Source organism: Equus caballus, chromosome 10, assembly GCF_041296265.1.
Source record: "Equus caballus isolate H_3958 breed thoroughbred chromosome 10, TB-T2T, whole genome shotgun sequence".
NCBI lineage: Eukaryota > Metazoa > Chordata > Mammalia > Perissodactyla > Equidae > Equus > Equus caballus.
The window spans coordinates 13,925,260-13,945,940 of record NC_091693.1 but is presented as its reverse complement, the minus strand read 5'-3'; the positions used below and the strand labels follow the sequence as shown (position 1 = coordinate 13,945,940).

Below are 20,681 nucleotides of genomic sequence, written 5' to 3'. Positions count from 1 at the left end.
AATGCATGGAGTGACTTGGCGTATCAGTGTGGCCTGGGTGTGGGGGGCCATGAGGGGCTGTTTCTGTCTTGGGCATGGGGGGCAGCAGTACTGGCGTCTGCTTCTCAAGCGGTTGTGAGCAAGTGGAGTGTGTCTCTCCCAGACTCTGTTGCCTGTGTTTGTGAAAGTGACAGATGCTGCCTCCCTGGCCTCACTGCGGCGGATTAAGTCTGTGAATGCCACATGAGTCTGCACCCCAGTGGGGGAGGGTCCCCAGCCTGTTCTTACACTCGGGTGTATGGGCCACAGCCCTGAATGGTATAGGATCCTGGGGTGAGGGTTAAAGTACCCCCCTTGTTGCTTTCTGTGAGGGAGATTGTGTCTGAATGGACGCCAGGGTGAAGGGCTCTGTGTGTGTATGTGTGCACGCGCATGCACTCATGCTCACATACTAGCCCATGTTGTCCAAGGCACATTGTCGTGAGATGCACATGTGGCGCGCGATCACGCGTGTTATAGCTCCACGGGGCCGGCCAGATCAAGTCCAAACTTCTCAGAGCCTCCACAGACAGGCCTTGCTACACTGTACCAACCTCTGCTCCTAGGGCCACACCCCCAATCTGGGCTGCTTTCTCCCCAGTCCCCTCGGCCATCTTTCTGCCCTCCTAAGCATCCTCGAAGACTCACCTCCCTATTTAAACCCACACCGTTCTCCTTCTCCAGACTCCTAATGACCCAGAAGCTCCCTTTGTGCTTACAGTCCAGGCACCCAGAATCCTGTCCAAGGTTGGGTTGGGGTCCACTTCAGGGTCCATGACTGTGCCTAACAATTTTTTGCAGGTTAGGAGTGATCATGCTACCATCGCCTGATTACCTCAGGGAACTATCTGTACTTCATTCGCTCAGTGACTCACACCACTCAATAAATACCTACTGAATTCAGGGACCTAGGATGTGGGGCCACCACCTCCAGCCTCCTTCTGAGTGTGTCAGAGCTGGGAAAGTTGCCTTCCCCGAGGATCTAACGAAGGTGGGGCTGTGGGTAAGTAAGGGGAAGGGCACCTGCCTCCCAAGGCCGCACCTGCATCTGGGAAGGGGGCTGCAAGCACGGGGCTCCCCATAAGAGATGGAGGAGAACACAAGCTCATCCATAATCCTGCCTTTGAACAGGCCCAGCCCCTAACCATCGCCGACAGAGTGGGCCCTCGACCTCGTTCATTTGCCAGCTTTCCTTTCAGGATACAAAGCAAGACCCAGGTCCTCAAAGCCCTCGCTGAGCCACATAAGGCATCCATCCACCTGACAGGTCCTGGGAGACAGGTCTCAGGGGGCAGGAGGGAAGGGGGAAGGGGCCAAGCCAGAGAAAGGAAATGGTGCTGGGACCGCTACGGGGAGAGGGACAGACCTCCGAGGCCAGACCAAGCTCAGCACCAGAAGTCCAAAGACCTCAATCCTAGCACTGCTTGGTTGCTCATGGGCCGAGAGAATCACGTGAACCTCAAACGCTCATCTGTGAAAAGGCACCATCAGGGCTGCTGTAAGAGCTAGGCGAATGTAAGGGGCGTCGTCATCGTCATTATTATTATTAGATCAGGAGTGTTGGGTGGGCCCAAGGGAAAAACAGTGAGTGATATATATTTAGAAGAAAGAACAGACCCCAGTCTGAGGAGACCCCACATCCACTCTCTCCTCCAACAATTCTCCAGCCCAGGTTTCTCAACCCTTTCAATCCTGAAAAAAAAAACCTGGAAATTAACCAGCACATGCCAGACAGGAAAACTGCTCCCTTACCCCCGTCAAGGTTCAAGCAGCCCCTGGCATGGCCCTCTGTCACCCCAACCCCACATCATGCCCCCACACATCAGGATTATGCACTACGGCTCTGCCAAGCTTTAGCCAGTGGGGTGCTGAGGTTGTGACCCCTAGTTTGGCTATTACATAGGTAGAGGAAAGGATTCTGGTGTCTGGCTGCTGCATGCAAGAAGCAAGTGTGTGAACCAGGATGGAGGTGGCGTGGGGTGGCCACTGATGGACCCTCTGGAAGAAAATCTTGCCGGCATGCTGTCTATGATGTATAGGTTAATCTTTATCACACACACAGCAAGGGTATGGGCACACACACACACACACACATACACACTGTGGCCGAGTTCTTTCTCCACCAAGGCTCCTGCCACAAACACCCTCCATTTTCCCTACAAAGACTGGCAGAGGGAAGTGAGGGCAACCAAGGCTGCCAAGGATGGCAGTGCAACTGACCAGAGGGTTGGCCAGCAGCCTAAGGGAAATGGGGATCTGGACCTCTCCAGTGGGCATGGATGGGCCTCCCTGTCCAATATTACCCAGAAATCAGGAAGTAGATGCATAATCGCGATATCAGCAACTGGAGATGCTGCCTGCGGCCCTGATCCACTTGCCTCCTGGCCCGCCTGCCACCCCTTGACACAGGATGCTTTGTTACTACGGAAGAGCCAGGGAAGGTTTCTGTGGGCTGGCAGACTTCGGGCAGGGGGCATCTTTTCTTGTTTTGTTTTCTTGAACCCAGCTTCAAGGCTGCTGTGCAAGCATACTGTCAAACCCACCCATATGCTCGCGACCTCTGTGCACCTCTCTCATCACTGCACCCAGACCCTGCTTCATAAACCCACCTTCCCTCTGACCCAGGACACACAGAGACACCTAACAAGAGCAATAACAACAACAACAATAATAATAGCTCTATGCAGAAATGGTACTTTCGCATATGTGACTTTATTTAACGTGTACCCTCATGTGCACACACCACGTTCAGACCAAATACACACACATAGAGCCTCTACTCCAACCATGCTGCACGTACAGATTGACGCACCCACTGCCAATGCCAGACTTGGCACACAGATCTCTGCACACATGTGGACGGCTGCCACGCAGAGTCAGAGAGTGCCTCCCGAGTGCACACGTATCAAGACAAGGGAAAGATCAGTATAAATACATGCACCAGCTCCCTCTTGCACATGGATCATCAACAATGGGGACCCCCAGTATCCAGCCCCCCGCTGAACACACGTCGTGGTTCTGCACCTTTGGATCCTTACTCTGCCAGAGCTCCCAAGCCCTGCACACAGTCAGTCCATCTTGAACACCTCTTGCGATGCACACAGGCCTTGTATGCACACACACTGCCGCCATGGTCAGACTCTGTACACACCAGTCCCCCACTGCACACTGACGCTACACTCACCCCTCGTGCCCCCAGGGAGGGGGGCAAATTCACGTAACAAGATGGCAAGAGAGTAAAAGCCACTGAGTTACGTGGATCCTTGGGTCTTTCTCTAAATCCAGGACCTGCTGCCCAACTCTGCAGGCCCCAGGATCGAGGGAGAAAGTGGGGAGTGGTCAGCAGACCAGAGGCTTTCACTTAGGATGTTTTACCTGGGGATCAAAAGCTCTGAGGAGCCTCTCAGATGGACCTCCGCCCCAGTCTCCTCCCTTTTCACTTCCCACTAGTAATCTATGTCATTTTTGTCTCTGTCCACACCCCTCTGTCTCAGTGGGGCTGAGTCCATAGCCATGAGCCCTCACTTAAGGTCTTCCCCTCCCCCTCCCATGTCCCCAGTGAGCATCCAGCAGGACTTCTCTGAGAGGCAAGAGAAAATAGGCGGTGGCACTAGAGACCCCAGGACAGACCCAGGCCCCCAGCAGAGAAAAGAGGGTAGAAATACATGGGGGTGCAGAGTAGGGGGTAGGCTCTGGTGGGAAGTTGGGGGACTCTTGTCTTTGCCCAGAGCCCTTCTCACTGGTATCCCACTCAAGGCCAATGCTACAAAAGTGATGAATAAATGAAACTGAGGGAGGGGGTAGAAAGGATGGGGCGAAAGGAGAAACCAGTGGCAGGAGGGAGAATGAAAGAAGAGAAAGGGAGAGAAAAAAAGAGAGAAAAAGAAAGGCAGGGGTGGAGAGAAGGAAGATAGAAAAAAAAAGAGAGAGAAAAACTGAGGTGGGGGGGAGAAAGCTTTTATTGAGAGGAGGAAGAGAGAGAGAAACTGAGAAACAGGGAGAAAGAGAACCCGGCAGCAGAGATGGAGAAAAGGAGCCAGAAAGGACAGGAGAGGGAGAAAAGAGAAGGGCGCAAAGAGGCAGGAGGAGGCAGCTGAAGGGGCTCCCCAAGTTACAGACTTTGCCCAGTGAGCTGAGGGGCGCACCTTGGTTCCCCAACATCACTCCGGGGCCCACCTCTCCTCCTGCCGGAGACACCGCCGCCTCTCCGCGCCCCATCCTGGCTGCTCCCTCTCCCGCCTTCCACCCTTCCAGCAGTCCGAGGCACCCCATTTCTTTCTCCTGCCCCTTGCCCCTCACTCCCGCCACCCGCCAGCCCTTTCTGGTTCCCAGTGCCCTCTTACCTCTCCCCCCCATGCACCCTGCTTGCTTCGGAGCTTCAGACAGCATCACCAACCAATATCCTCACCATCATCGCACTAAACCGGCCCCCACACCCCCAGGAAAGGGGGAAGAAAAAAAAAAAACAGGCTGCACTGCCACCAGCCCTGACCCCCTCTAGCCTCATTTTCTCCACAGTCACCCATTCCCCAAATGCAGGATCCAAAATGGGGATCCCGCCCAGCCCGGGGAGCCTCTCCAAAGCGCCGAGGCCAGCCAGGAGCGGAGCCGCCTCGCCTTTCTCCTCTGCGCTCGCTCTTTTTGTCTACGGTGGCCCCGGCTTGGATGTGTTTTATTTTCATCGTCTTTTTATTGGTACTACTTTTTTCTTTCTCTTTTTCTTTATTTTTTGGCCTGGGGGGTGGGGGGCAGCGACGAAGAGCCCACCGCCTGGTCTCCTCCGCCAGCTCCCGGCCGTCGGCTCTTTCTCTAGTCTGCGCTCCTCTCGCCTCCCTCCTTTCTCTTCTGTCCCCGCTTGCTTCTCCGTCCTTTCAGCTCCGTCCTCAGTCGACTGCTCTCTCCCGTCTCTACTGCCTCCCCCTCCTAGCCTCTCCTTTCCCCATCCTTCTTACCCCTTCTCCCCTTTTTCTCTTCCTCTTCACCTCCTCTGCGTCCCTATTTCTTCCCATCCCTCGCCCCCCCAGCCCCCAACCACGCACATCTCTCCTTTGGTTCCCTGGCTGCCACCGACAGCAAGCCGCCCTCCCCCCCACCTCGCCCCCAAATAATAAAAATACCCAGCCAGGGGGCAAAGCCCCGACGCCGGGCGCCGGGAGGGAGGCGAGAGGGCCGCGGCCGCAGCGGCGGCGGGCAGCCGGAGCGCGGTGCGGAGCGAGCGGCGCCCGCCCGGCTCCCGCCCGGAGAGCTCTCTGCAATAGGCCGAGCCGGCTGCATTAAGCTTCTTGCAATCAATAAAGCGCGGGTCAGATTATGCAAAGCGCAGATATTAATATGCAAAGTTTTAAAGATTTTTAAATGGAAGGGCGAGCGCGGCGCGGGCGGGCGGGCAGGGGCTGCGAGGGGAGAGGGAGGAAGGGAGGGCGGGCGGGCGGGCGCGCAGGCGAGCTGGGGAGAGGAGGAGGCTGCCCGCCGCCCGCCCGCCCGGCTGCGCCGCGCCGCCTTGCCTTACCGCTGCTCCCATCGGTAGGCGCCGCTGTCTTCGCCATGCGCGTCAGCTGCACGGCTCCGAGGGGATGGCCGAGGAGGAGCTGCCGCCGCCAACGCTACCCCCGCTCCCGCTCCCGCTCCCGCGCCCGCTCGCTGCCTGCTGCTGGCGCTGCTCTGGCCGCTGCTCCTCGCCTGAGCTGCCGGCGCGAGCCCAGGCGCGCGCCATCCCCGGCTCCCACCTTGTCCCCATGGCAACCCCGGGCCCAAGGATGCTCAGAGAGAGAGCGCGAGCAGAGAGCGAGGGGGGAGAGAGGGAGAGGGAGAGGGCGGGGAGCGCAGGGGACACGGAGGCAGGGAGAGGCCCGAGAGCCACAGAGACAGAGAGAGACACAGAGACAGATGCAGAGATATGCAGAGATAGGCTGAAAGAGAGAGAGACAGTGACAGAGAGAGCAGAGATGGGCGGGGAGTAGAGGAGGACACTGAGACAAGGAGAAGCGCAGAGACCAACAGAGACACACAGAGATGAACAGAGACACAAAGAGACACAGAAAGAGACAGAGGGGAAGGGGAGGGGGCAGGGAGCAGAATGGGACTCAAAGGCACAGAGATATCCTGAGACCCAGAGATTCACAGAGACACCCAGAGACACAGAGACATTCAGAGACATCCAGAGACAGAGACAGAGAGAAAATGGATAGGGGAGCAGGCAGGGAGCACAGAGGACACTGAGGCAGGGAAAAACTCATAGAGACAAAGAGATGCCCAGACACAGAGACACAGAGATACACAGAGACACACAGAAACAGACACAGGGACAGAGAGAGAGGGGTGGGGAGCAGAGGGGGACTCAAAGGCAGGGAGAAGCCCTAAGACCCAAAGAGACACCAGAGACACAGAGACAGGGACAAAAGGGAGAGGGGAGAGTGCGAGAGTACAGGGGACATGGGGGCAGGGAGAGACTAACGGAGGCAAAGAGATGCCAGAGACACACAGAAACACATAGACATAGGCACGGGGGCGGGGGAGACGAGAGACAAAGGTGGGGAGCAGCAGATGGGGGCCCGAAAGCAGAGAGAGGCACCAAGAATCAGAGACACCCAGAGACAAAGAGACAAGGAGAAGAGATCCATGCAGAGAGAAAGAGAGATAAAGAGTCAGGAAGACAGCCACAGAGAAGCAGACACACAGACAGGAGATACAGATAGTTAGAGAGAGAGAGTCAGAGAGAGAGAGACAGAGATAAGAGAGAGAGACATGCAAGAATCAGAGACAGGAGAAAAAGCCACACTCAGAGAGAGAGGGATGAAGAGGCAAGACAGACTTGGAGAGATACAGAGATAGGAAGACACAGAGACAGAGAGAGACAGGCATAGAGAGACAGACAGAGATAAGAGAGACACAAAGAATCAGAGAGATATGAAGACAGAGCCATTGAGAGAGAGAGAGGCAAAGCTAGAAAGACACCAACAGAGACCAAAAGATACAGAGACAGAGAAAAAGGCACAGAGAGAGAGAGAGAGAGAGAGAGAGCAGAGAAGGAGACAGTGATTAGTGAGATGTAGACAGAAACACAGAGAAATAGACATAGGGGTTCTGAGAGAGAACCTAAGAGACAAACAGAAAGAAAGAAATGTGCAAAGAGAGACACAGAGGGCAAGACAGAAAGAGAGACAGTGACAGACAGAAAGCAAAGATGAAGACTTAGAGAGTCAAAGTGATGATGCAAAGAAACCCAGAGATACAGAGAGAGACAGGGACAGAGACTGCGAGAGACAGGGAAGGGGACATCTAAGGAGACAGAGAGAGACATGGTGAGAAGGAGACAGACAGACACTGGAAGAAGCTTTCTGGTGGACAGAGATCCATAGGAAGATAAAGACAGAGACACCAAGAGATAAATGGAGAGTCAGAAATAAAGAATGAGTCTTGGAAATGGGAGGGGGGACAAAGAGACAGAGCCCAGGGAAGGCAGAGAGGGCAGGCTAGGGTGAGAGCAGAGATCAGGAGAGTGACAAGTGAGTCTAGGGGAGCACCACGGGGGAGAGGGCAGGTGGGGGGAGACAAGAACAGCAGGGAGGGAGGGGAGGAGGGCAGCCCCTGGTCACTGAGCACGTCCCCTGTGCCAGCACAGTAAGCCTGGGGAGGGAGAGGAAGGAAAAGGGGACTGGGGAAGGGACTAAGGGCCGGGGAAGGCCTGCACTGGGTCCAGGGAGGGCACGTGGCTCCTGCCCCTGCGGGTGGGGACAGGGTGGTTGGGGAGGAGGATGGGCTGCAAGTGGTACCCAGACAGGGAGGGTGTTTTGGAAGGAGGAGGGAAGAGGAGGAGGAGAGTGCGGGCGTGTGCCGTGCGGTCTCGTTCAGCAGCAGCAGCTGCCTGTCGCTTTGTTACTCGCCAGGCTGCCCCGTGCGGACTGAGTAGGCACACGGGACCCTCTCTACGTGTGCGTGAGAGAAGCACGAGAATCACCAACTGTACAGCGAGGGCTCCCGGGACCTACACTGCAAGTGCGTAACAGAAATAAATACAGGAAACACCTACCCTGCGGGCGTACAAAGTAAGTACACGGGACCTGTGCAGCGTGCATAACAGACAAGGAACTACCTACTACCCCCTGTGCGCAGCAGCCTCTTGGGATCCACACTATGTGCATAACACAAATAAATGCAAGAAATACCTACCCTGTGTGCATACAAAACAGGTACAGGGACTTTGCCTCATGTGCATAAGAGACAGGAAACCACTTAGTACCCACTATACAGAGCAGGCACCCCGGGCCCCACACTGCATGTGCACAGCACAAACAAACAGAGAAAACGCCTGCCCCAACTGCACACAAACTAGCACACAGGACCCACAGGGCATGAACATAAGGGACACAGAGCCACATACCAAGCAGCTTCCTGGGACCCACAACACGATTGAATGCAAGAAGTAGCCTATGCCCATGCCTATAAAGTAGGCACACGAGCCTAATGGACCTACCTGGCGTGGACATGATAGACACCCACAGGCAAGTTCCAGAGACCCACAGAGTGAGTAGAACACAAGGAAACCCAGGAAACACCCACCCCGTCTGTATACAAAGGCACATGGGTCCCACTAGTAAGGAGGGAACTCAAAAGGGGTGTGTGTAATGACAACAGAGGACCCACCCACCCTGGAAGCAGCACAGAAGGAACTGTGGACCCTGCAAAGAGGATACCCAACAGACTCCTGAACACCCCGTTGTGTGTGTGCACAGCAGACAGAGCAGATGCAGACCCCTGGATGCCTGCTAGATGGGAAGCTCTGGGCCAGGGCAGGGGCCAAGGATGTTCTGTTCTCTGCCTCACCCCCAGCACCTAAAAAGACCGGCATGTTGTGGGGGCTCATCCCTTCTAAGGATGACCAAGTACGTGATAATTATGTGTGTGATGAGTACACACTAAACACACAAGTACCAATGTTAAGGATCCAAAATGTTGATTTGTTACATGAGGAGTCCATATCAGATGTTTACAGGACAGAATGTTGAGTGGCAGTGATCTGCCGCCTACGTATGATAGGCAGAATATCCAGAATAATTATCCAGAATATCCATATTAAGCAGAAGCTGGCATCCCTCACGTCCTTACCAGAGGCAGATCCAGTAGGAGACTCAAGCAAGGCCTGGGTGCTGCTTGTCCTAAATGCTCCTGAGGGCTCCACCTAGCCCTGAGTCATGACCCCATGAGGACACCAGACACATGCAAAGATGTACGCAGCAGCCGGCACAAAATGTGTGTGTTCTCCCTGCTTCTGGAAGAGCCCCAATTCCAGAAGAACTGGATTCCTCTGAGGAGTGTGTGAACATGCGGGTCCGAGTGAGGGCCGTCTCTGGGTACGGGGGTGCACGCTCAGCTCTTCCTGTGCGAGTGAACTTGTGTGCCTGGTTAGCTCTCACTCCTCCTCGTTCTGTCAGTTCACATCTCAGAAACGCGTGTAAAAATAGCAGTACCTGGTGTATACTAAGTGCAATACGTTGTAAGCTATGGATACTCTTAATTGTGTGTGTGCTTCTGAATGTACCTCTAGACAGACGCACACGCTCACTAATGCAACACGTCCGTTCATGCATCTGTGGCCTCCTATCTGTGTGTGTGTGAGTGTACATCTTTGTGTCTGGGTCACAAGTCTAGGGTCTCCCTTACAACCCCTGAGGATAAACTGGGTAAGACAAGGGAAATGGAAGTGATGCAGGAAAAAAAGAGAGACGGAGAAGAGGAATGGGACCCAGGGAAGGAAGAAAGGAGGCCCTGGAGACAGAAGCAGCTGGGTGGGTGAGGGAGGGGGAGCACAACAACAGGGGGGGAATGAGTGGAGAGAAGGGAGGCGAGGCAGGGAGAAGGAGAAAAGGAGGGGAGTGGGGCTGACCAGAGCATGGGGAGAAGAGAGCAGGATGAGGGTGTCAAGAAGAGAGAAGGAGGGGCCAGCCTGGTGGCACAGAGGTTAAGTTCGCACGTTCTGCTTCAGCGGCCTGGGGTTCGCTGGTTCGGATCCTGGGTGCGGACATGGCACTGCTTGGCAAGCCATGCTGTGGTAGGCGTCCCACATATAGAGTGGAGGAAGATGGGCACGGATGTTAGCTCAGGGCCAATCTTCCTCAAAAAAAAAAAAAGAAGAAGAAGAGAGAAGGGGCCTGGGGAGAGGAGAAAGGAGATGGAGGGAGGGAGGTTTTTCTGGTCTGTACAAATTTCAGAGATTCCCCCAAGGGCCTCCCATGAGAAGGTGTTTGAATGGGATGGGGGTGAAGGGGAATGGCAGGAAGCAGGAAAGAGAAGGGAAGAGAAGTCATAACACAGCTCCATAACATAACAGTGCCCCCAGCATCCTAAAAGGAGCTCAGAGAAAGAGGCCCCTGAGGCACAGAGGGAGGCCAGGGTGTAGAGGCATCTGAAGTGGGGAGGTCCTGGAGGAGGTGGGAGGAGGAGCTGAGAGACTGGTAGCCTCAGGGAGGCAAGAGCTCAATGGAATGGAGACTTCCAAAGGTCAGAGGAAGCTGGGGAGGATAAGAGTACGGAACAGAGGACCAGGTAGAGGGAAGAAGCTTAGAAAGGGACAGCGGAGCAAGGGCCTGCTGACTGGAAAGGGCCAGGAGGGAGGAGCAGCTGGAGGGTGACACGAAAGCTGAAAGCCACGGGCATCTTGCAGATGGGCCCTGCTCTACGCACATCCAAGATCCAGAAGCTCTCCTGGGTTGGCTCTCCCAGAGCATTCGCTTCAGTTCTACTTAAGAAACATTTACTGAGTGCTACCACGTGCTAGTACTATGTTGCAAGCTGAAGACACAAAGGTGACCGAGACACAACTCTGTCCCCACAGAAACTGTCGTCTGGGGGGTAAACAGACAATAAATATATAGTTACTGATACATACAGCAACACAGATGAACCCCAAAAGCAAAGTGAACAAAGCTAGACACAGGAGACTACATCCTGTAGGATTCCATTTACATGAAATTCTAGACAGAGTGAAACTAGAGAAATCAGCAGTTGAAAGGGGCAAGGAGTGGGAGGAGGGTCTCTAGCAAAGGAACAGGAGGGAACTTTTTGGGATAAGCGAAATGTTTTGCATCCCGATTGTGGTGGTGGTTACAGGACTCTATGTCTGTGTATGTGTGAGAGAGAGAGAGAAGGGGCGAAAGCTCATTAAACTGTACACTTAAAATTGGTGAATACCATTGTATTTAAATCATACTGCAATAAAGCTGACTAAATATAAATAAATAAACAAGCAATGATAAGCCAAAACATTAAGATTCTAGATAGGGAAAACACAGGGCTCTGTAGGAGCCAAGAGGAGATGGAAGGGGCAGTGAGGGAGGGCTTCCAGGAGGAGGCGATGCCGGAGACAAGACCTGAAGGATGGGAGTGGGGAGTGAGACGTTTCCATGGAAGGACTTTCACATGGAAGCAGGTGAGAACTGAAAAATGTTCAGTATGTCTTGAACACGGAATACAAGGTAGGACTATCAAAAAAACGAGAGGAAAGAAAATTCAGGTCCAAAATATAAACCCATGACTACTGGGAGTACCAGGTTGAATAAGCCCACTTGCACCCCTAAAGGCCCACAAGAGGGAAACCGCAAGACAGGACTGGGAATTGCTAATCTGCCTCTGTCCGCCCCACAGAAAGGGCTTCCTTCCCCTGCCCTTCCAGAACTTCTTCCAGGCTTCCTTCACATGGGGATGCCCCTCTCCACTAGGAAACAGCCTCTGCAATGGGCCAACCCCCCAGTCCCTGCCCACAGCCCATATGTACCCCAAAGCTTGCTGACCCCAGCGAATGAATCCCTTTGGCCTGGATTCCATGTGGCCACTGCCCCCTGGTGGCTAGAGTCATGAATTACTGAGGATGAAAGGACAGTCCCAAGGCCAAGCCTAGTTTCTGTCCCTCCAGGACCCAGTCCAGGCCACTCCCATCACTGTCCCCCCTCCCAGATGGCCTCCTCCTTGCTAAATCCAACAGGCGCTTTTCAGTCTCATCCAACTTGCCTTCTCTGCAACATGCAGCCACAGCCATCTTTTTAAAATCCTCTTTGCAACTGAGAAAGCTCACTGCCTTGGTTCTCCTACTGTCTCGGCTGCTCTCTCACAACTGCCTTCTCTATGCTGGGGGGCCCCAGATTTGTCTCCAGCTTATCCCTCTCTCCTTAGCTTCAGACTCATATACCCAGCCCCCTCCTGGAGGTCCCGAAGGACATCAACATGTCCAACCTGAACAGGCCACCTTCCCCACCACGCCCTGCACCCCTTATAGTGGCACCTCCATCCTATCTGTCAATCAAGTCAGGAAAATGGTCCCCAGGGGGCCGGCCCCATGGCCGAGTGGTTAAGTGCTTCAGCGGCCCAGGGTTTCGCCGGTTTGAATCCTGGGCGCGGACATGGCAGTGCTCATCAAGCCCTGCTGAGGCGACACCCCACATGCCACAACTAGAAAGACCTACAACTAAAAATACACAACTATGTACAAGGGGGCTTTGGGAGAAAAGGAAAAATAAAATCTTTAAAAAAGAAAAAAGAAAAATGTCCCCCAGCCTTGACAGCCTCTTCCTCACATTCACATCCAATTCAGGCTCGAAATCCCATCCAGTTCATTTACCTCCTTAATATTAAGATGAAACATATGAAAATTGCCAATCAACTGACTTTTTCTTCCAAAACAGCAATTTCATAGAATTCAACCTGATATTTCTCAAATCCCTCTCCTCTTCTCTTCCCTGCTTCCAGTGTCCTAGCTCAGGCTTCCACACCTCCTGCTCAGCCCAATGCAACTGTTTCCTACCTGGCCTCCCAGCCTCCAGTCCTGCCCTTTCTAATCCATCCTCCACACTGTTCTCTGGGATGATCCTTCTATAACATGGCTCTGAGGAAATCACTCCCTGCTGCAAACTTTCAGGTCTCCCCATTGCCAACAGAATGAAAACCAAACTCCTTAGCCAGTTTTTCAGGCCCTCCCCCTCCAGTCACTGCCCACTGTGCACCCTATACTCCAACCACACCAGACCATATCTACTTCCTTGAGTCTGCCTCCTCTTACCTCCTGGCCTTTGCATATGCAATTCTCTATAACTGGGAATCCCTTCCCACTCTTCTCCCCCTAATTAAGTTCTATGCAACTTCAAGAATCAGCTCACATAGCCTTGGCTATCACAAATTTCCAGTTTATACAGCCATGCATTCAACACACACAGCTGGGGTATCTACACAAGTATGACTTCTATGGAAGGTGCTGGGAGTACAAAGCGGGAGAGGATACAATTCCTGCCCTCAAGAGCTCGTAGTCCAGTAGGAGAGGCAAACACCTCAATAAATCAAAACAGGGACCAGTCCAGTGGTGTAGTGGTTAAGTTTGCATGCTCTGCTTCGGAGGCCTGGGGTTTGCAGGTTCAACTCCCGGGCATGGACCTATGCACTGCTCATCAATCCCTGCTGTGGTGGCGCCCCACGTGCAAAATACAGGAAGATTGCCACAGATGTTAGCTCAGGGCCAATCCTTAGCAAAAAATTAAATTAAATAAACAAAACGACACAGTGAGCTGGGACATAAAACCAGCCTGGAGAAATTTTCTCAAGTTTTAGAGGGGAAATAGTTCTCCAAAAGTTGGAGGGGCATTAGACTCAGAGAGGACAGCATGAACAAAAGCATGCATGTGAGGAAGAGCAGGTTGTGTGCAAGCAGGCAGTGGGGTTGCTAGAGCATTAGCCGTGAGAGAAAGATGCTCCTGGAGAGACTGGATGGGGCTGGTCATTAAGCATCTTTTGATCTCAGAGGCCGTGGGAGTTTTCATCAAGGGCAGCTTTGCATTTTTGAGAGGATGCATTTGAGGGGGCAAGAGTTGAGATGAGAAGAATCAGGAAGCTGTTGCAATAGCCTGTGCAGGAAGTGCTAAAGGCTGGTATGGTAACACTGGTATCAGGGACAAGGAGGAGGCGACAGGCTTGAAAAACCTGGAGGTAAGTCGAGTCAGCAAGGCTTTATGTTTGGACATGAGGGTGAGGGAGAGGGTGCTGTCAAGGATGACGGCCACGTTTCTCACTTGGATGTCTGGGTGGATGGAGGTGCCATTCATTGAGATGGGAGAAAACAGGAGGAAGCACAGAACTTATTCAAAGAGGTTCTTTTTGGAACCTCTTCTGTCTGCGGTGCCCCTGGGACATGACCTAGATCCAGAAGTCTAGATTGGCTCTGTAGTTGATACTAGGATATCGTGTGCAGTATCGCGGAGAGAGGTCTAGGCTGAAGATCTGGGCATCACCAGCATAGAGATAGATAGTAACTAAAATCCTGAGGCTGGATGATGCCTCTCAGGAAGAATATGTAGAATGAGAAGAGCTATGGGCCAAGAAAGGAGCCCAGGGGAAGAGCCATATTTCAAAGGTGAGCAGAAGAGAAGAGTCTCTACATGGAACAGAGAAGAAGCTGTCAGGGAGGAAAGAGGAGAACCATGAATGTGTCACATCATGGAAGCTGTGGAAGGCAGCCTCTAGGAGGCCCTCAGGGACTCCTCGCCTCCTGGTACTCATGCCCTTGTGTGATCCCCTCCTCGTGAGTGTGGGTTGGACCTGGTGACTCAGTTCTAATGGACAGAATGTGGTAGACGTGATGGGCTGTCACTTCTGAGGTTAGGTAATAAAAAGACCACGGCTTCCGTGAGTGCTCGCGTGTCTCTCTTATTCCCCTTCTCTCCTCTCTGCTTCCCTCCTTCCCTTCCTCTCTCTCTCTCTCTGTTGGATCACTCTCCCTAGGAGAAACTATGTCGTCACTCACACACACACACACACACACACACACACCCGCAAGCCTTCAGAAGAGACCACAACCCCTCACCTAAGCTGCTCATGGATTCCTGACACACAGAAACGATGAGATAATTAATGCTTGTTCTTTTGAGATGCTAAGTTTTGGGTTGATTTGTTAGCAGAAGCCAAGGGAGGATTTGCAAGAGAGAGGTACTGGTTAATGGAGTTAAAAACTGCAGGTGAAGACTGAAAAATGTCCTTGCATTTGGCAAGACAAGATCATTAACAAGCTCAGGGCAAGTGGTTTCAGTGAGTTGAGACTCAAATGGGAGAGGAAGGCTGGGGCTGGCGAGCAGGAGTGCTCTTGTCGCGGACATCAGTTCTTTCTGCCTGCCCAGTATCCATTTCCCCATTGTGATTCCATAACACTGTCCACCAGGGTGCCCAGCTGTCCACAGACCAAGTGGAGGCCACATGACTCAAGCTCCACCAATCAGAAGCTCTCCCTGGAATTTGAATCGTGAGCTTACGTGACAGGACACCCAAACCTGGTTGAAGCTGATTCACGCTGCAGCCAGGGCCCTGAGGAAACTGCCATTCCTTCCTACTATCTCGATCCCCGCCACTGCCCTGGTTCCAGTCCTTTCCAAAGCCTGGTTCTTCGGTCTCTCCTTTCATTGTGTGTGTCATCCTCACTTCCTTCTAATAAATTCCTTGCTTGCTTAAGTTAGTAAGAGTCAGTCTCTGTTGCTTGCAGCCAAAAAACCCTAACTCATTCTTTCAAGAATTTTGGATGGGATGAGAAGCAGAGCAAAGGACAGGCACTAGAGGGAGCACAGAGTAAAGGAGCTATGTAGAGGGTTTTTGTTAGTATTTATGGTAGAAATTGGATATATTGATAGGCTAACTAGGAAGAGAGAGAAGAAGGAAGGACTGTCAAAACAGAGAAGGGAAGAATGATGGAGAAATATTCTGGGAGTCATTATGGGATGGGCAACATGTGTGCGAAGAGACTGGACTAGCGGGTGTGGATACGTGTAAGTTTGAATAGGAAGCCGAGGGAAACCACGATTGATTAGCCTTGATTTTATTTGTTGAGACTGAAAGGGTGGGGATGGGGCATACTCATGGGAGAGTGGGGACTGAGAGAAGTTGGAGTGACACCTGCATGCACCACTTTGCTGCCATTCTTCTCTGAGCCAAGTTCAGCCCCTGGACCAAGCCGGTAGATGAGGCAGAAGGCCAGGGGTGTAAGGGAATCAAGAGTGTGTGCTGGTCATTTTCCATGTGCCCTTCCAGGTCCACCCTCCGCCCTACTCCACCCATATGGACAGTGTCATCCGGGCTCCCTTGCCCTCTGACTTCTAAGGGAAGCACCAGCAGGACATTAGAGTGGGAGAAGAAAGCATTCTGGATATTTCCTCTCCTGCTCCCAGCTCTGTCAGGACCATGGTTCTAGCAGTGGCTGTACCCGCCACAACTCTGGCACCTCTCAGGCCTGTTCCAATAATAACACTTCCTTTCCTTACCCTGGCAGACCTGGGGGTGTCACAGCTTCCTGTGGCCTCTGCCTCCCTTATTAGTTCCCACAACCCTGCGCACACCCCTTTAAATTATCTCCAAAATCCTAGCTGTGGTGCCCTCTGTTTCCTGCTGGGACCCTGACTATTAGAGAGCTAGCGAGAGAGATCAGATGGTCCAATGTGAGGCTCTGGCTGGGCAGGGCAGGGAGAAAAGCCAGGAGGAGTCTGGCCGACTGGGAGAAAACAGAGGGATCAAGGGAAGGGAGCTCTCTATGAAATGATGCCACAGGAGCGATGGCAGCGAGGGCCTGCCAGGCCCAGAAGGCAGGTGCTGCAATCAGAGCACAGGATACTGGATTTCAAATACAGAAAACAGTCCTGGGTTGTGGTTAAAACCAGGGGGTTTTGGGGCTGGCCCCGTGGCCGAGTGGTTAAGTTCGCGCGCTCCGCTGCAGGCGGCCCAGTGTTTCGTTAGTTCGAATCCTGGGCGCGGACATGGCACTGCTCATCAGACCACGCTGAGGCAGCGTCCCACATGCCACAACTAGAAGAACCCACAACGAAGAATACACAACTATGTACCGGGGGGCTTTGGGGAGACAAAGGAAAAAATAAAATCTTTAAAAAAAAAAAACAGGGGGTTTTAATTTAGGACCCAGAAAGTCCTGCATTAGAATCCTGCCTCTGCCACTTTACTAAATGTGTCACCCAGGGCTTTTCTCCTTCCCTCACCCCTCAGGTTATTCAACAGCTATTTACTACAGGAGGGGTCAGATCCAATCCCTCCCTTGACAAGCTCTGGCTCAGTGGGGGAGATGACCACTGGGGGCATCTCAAAGGGACATACAAGGGGCAGTGGGAGCTCAGGTGAGGCAGACATGACCTCTAATCTGGCTTCACAGAACTCAGGCTTCCTTGAGGCTTATGTCCTCAAGTTCTCCTACCCTCTGTCCCATTTCCTCATTGACGTCTCGTCATTTGCCCTCATTCCTGGGGACTCTAGCACCTCCTTACAGACTTCCTCTCCACCCCAGCCCCTGCCATCCTGCTCGGATACTTAACCTCCAGGTGATGATCCACCCCTCCAATTATCCAGCCTCTCGATCTCTTTCCACCTCATTTCTGGTGACCTTCATCTCACTCCAGCCATCCACTCCCATCACCACACCTTGGACTGAGTCATTACCCGGAAGTGCAGCACACTTAGCAAACATTCACCAGGCACTTATACCACATGCCAGACACTGTGCCAAGTGGTTCACGGGTGTTTACCCCTCACACAGACCTGCAAGGTTGGTATTAGTATCTTCACTCGAAAGATGAGAAGACACACTCAAGAAGGTGAAGTCATTTCGCTGGGTGACACACTTAGTGAAGTAGCAGAGCCAGGATTCTAACACAGGACTGTCTGAGTCCCAAATAAAAAACCCCACTCCCCTGATCCTTCTGTTTTCTGCCAGTCTTCCAGACCCCTCCTGGCATCTCTCCCTTACCTGCCCAGCCAGAATCTCATAGTGGACCATCTTATTTACCCTTGATTTTGTTCCATTTATCTCTCTGTATTCTCTTTACTTTTAATAACCTAATGCTTAAAAAAAAGAAAAAGCTTTGATTCAATTTAAACAACATGTTTCCAGAGATCTTCATACATGTTATTTCATCTATCTGGAATACTCTTTCCCATTCTATCTGCCCAAAGACCTCTACTCCTCATTCGAGAATAAGCAGAAATTAACCATAAGAGAAAAGAAAATAAACCACAATGGTATACTACCACACGTCTATCAGTTTGGCAGAATTAAAGTGTCTGACGATACCACGTATCGGCAAGGATGTGAAGCACAGAAAACTCTCATTCAGTACTGGTCGAAGAATAAATTGGTATCAACGCTTTAGAAAAATAATTTGGCAGTGTGATAGGCAGAAAAATGTCCCCCAGAAGATGTCCATGGCTTAATCCCTGGATTCTGTGTATGTTATTTTATGTGGCAAAGACTTTGCAGATGTGAGTAAGGATTTTGAGATGAGATTATCCTGAATTATTTGGGTGGGCCCTAAGTGCAATCACACGTGTTCCTATAAAAGGCAGGCAGAGGGAAATTTGACATAGACAGAAGAGGAGGCAATTCAACCAAAGAGACAGAGATTGGAGCGATGCACCACAAACCAAGGGATGCTGGCAGCCACCAGAAGGTTGAAGAAGCAAATAACAAATTCTCCCCTAGAGCCTCTGGAGGGAATACAGGCCTACTAACACCTTGATTTTGGCCCAGTGAAATGGACTTCAGACTTCCGGCCTCCAGAATTGTGACAGAATACATATCTGTTGTGTTAATCCATCAAGTTTGTGATAATTTGTTATAGCAGCTGGAGGAAGCTAATATAGGTAGTATCTACCAAATTTGAACATGCCCTTATCCATGTCCAGCAATTCCACTTCTAGGTATATCCCATCAGAAATGTAAGCATTTGTTCACCATAAAAACATGCATAAGAATGTTCACAGCAGCATTATTCCCAACAGCTCCAAACTGGAAACAACCCCACCAACGTTGTTGGAAACAAACATCCATCAACTGTGCAATGCATGAACTACCTGTGGGATGTTCATACACGGAATACTATACAGTAATAAGAATGAGTCAATTACAAATAAACACAACATGGAAGAATCTCACAAACACAACGTTGAACTAAAGAAACCAGACACAACAGAAAACACGTTGTATGATTCCATTTATATCAAGATCAAAAAGATTAAGTACATCATTAAGTGACATAAAACTAGAAAATTAAAGAAAAGCAAGGAATTCTTACTGTAAAAGGCAGGATAGTGTCCCCAGCTAGGGGAAGAGGTGGGTTGTGATCAGGAGGGAGCACATGACAGAATGGTGTGTGTAGGGGGGACTTCCGTGGTGCCGCTAATGTATTTCTTAACATGGGAGGCAGAGGTGTCTTACAACTTATTAACTGTACATTTATGTTTCATGCACTTTTCTGAATATAACTTTTCATAATTAAAATGTATCCTGGTGGTGCTGGTGTTAATTTTTTTTTTTAAGATTTTTTCCTTTCTCTCCCCAAAGCCCCCTGGTACATAGCTGTATATTTTCAGTTGTGGGTCCTTCTAGTTGTGGCATGTGGGATGCCGCCTCAGCGTGGCTTGACGAGCGGTGCCATGTCTGTGCCCAGGATCTGAACCAGCGAAACCCTGGGCCAACGAAGCAGAGCGCACGAACTCAACCACTGGGCCAGTGGCCGGCCCCTGGCATTAATTTTTAATAGAATGAACAGGTAGATTCCCAATCCATGAAGTCTTCCTGGGTCCCTTCACCCAGGTTCCTCTGGGCTCCTCCAGCCTTGCCTGCCTGTTCAGTCACTGACCACTCTGGGCTGTGACCCATGGTGTCCCAGTCTGGCTCACCACCAGCACAGGAGCTCTCCAGAGCCAGCACCCGGGCTAGAGTCCTCTCAGGGTCCCCAGCAGAGGCCAGCCCCAGGCCTGGCACTCGGGAGGCCTCGTGGAACACGTGCTGCTGGGTCCCAGCACACGGGGCCTGCCTCCTGTCACCAGCTTATGCTGTAATTATCAGGGCCCCTGTCTGCCAGCATGTGGTAGCACGTGACTGCTGACCCAGTGAGGGGGTGGCTGGCTCTGCATTGCCACTTACCTTAGACTCTGTCCATCTGTCTCTCCACATTCCATTCAGTCTTGTTCCCTAAGGCCTTCTCGAGGGCTCTTCTCTCTGCCTGGAATGCCCTCTCTGTCATTCTGCTGAACTCCTACTCATCCTTCAAGAGCCAGCCCCAGGCTCCCCTCTTCCCTGAAACCACGGCCCGCCTCCTCTGAGGCTCCTACTTCCCTTGGTCTCAGCCTGTCATGCCCTGCCCCACAGAATCCTGTTTCTCGACTTCGGAAGTTCTTTGACTTCCCTAGGCTGTCCTCATGGCTTGGTCTGACCCACTTTTGGGCCTCAGGGGTCTGTCCGTCACTCCAGGCGCCCGCGCAGGCTGCGACAAGCCCAGGAGAGCCCCACAGCACATGGTTCACGGAAGCTCTGGAGGCGTGAGACGTTGCCTCAAGGTTCCCGCCACCAGACTGCTGGCACGCACTGCGCCTGCGCCGGCTCCCGGGCTTCGAGGTTAGCCTCCCTCACTTCCAGCACGCACACGCACATGCCAGCGCGAGAGGCGGATCCTGGTTGGAAAGAGCAGAGCCGGAGGAGCCTAGAGAATGGCTTGGGGCTGACCAGGGCGGGGGCCTGAACCCTGCCCAAAGGGGCGGGGCTTATTACTCAACCAGGGTGGAGAGACAGCTACTAGGGCCTGAGCGGGAGACAAATCTTGGAATTCGCTGCCGAATGGAGGAAAAACAGCAGCTCTCTCACC

General features: G+C 52.3%; 1 protein-coding gene across 3 annotated transcripts in view; it reads right to left on the bottom strand.

The window, feature by feature from the left end:
* The window catches only part of POU2F2 (POU class 2 homeobox 2), a 73,421-nt gene extending 67,651 nt beyond the window's left edge, over positions 1-5,770 (bottom strand). Inside the window, exon 1 of one of the 3 annotated variants that reach the window (XM_070224545.1) lies at positions 5,528-5,770. The gene's annotated coding sequence lies outside the window, so the exon portion shown is untranslated. The remainder of the gene's footprint in view (positions 1-5,527) is intronic. The other 2 variants (XM_070224541.1, XM_070224542.1) reach the window with 2 other exon arrangements.
* Positions 5,771-20,681: the final 14,911 nt, after the last annotated feature.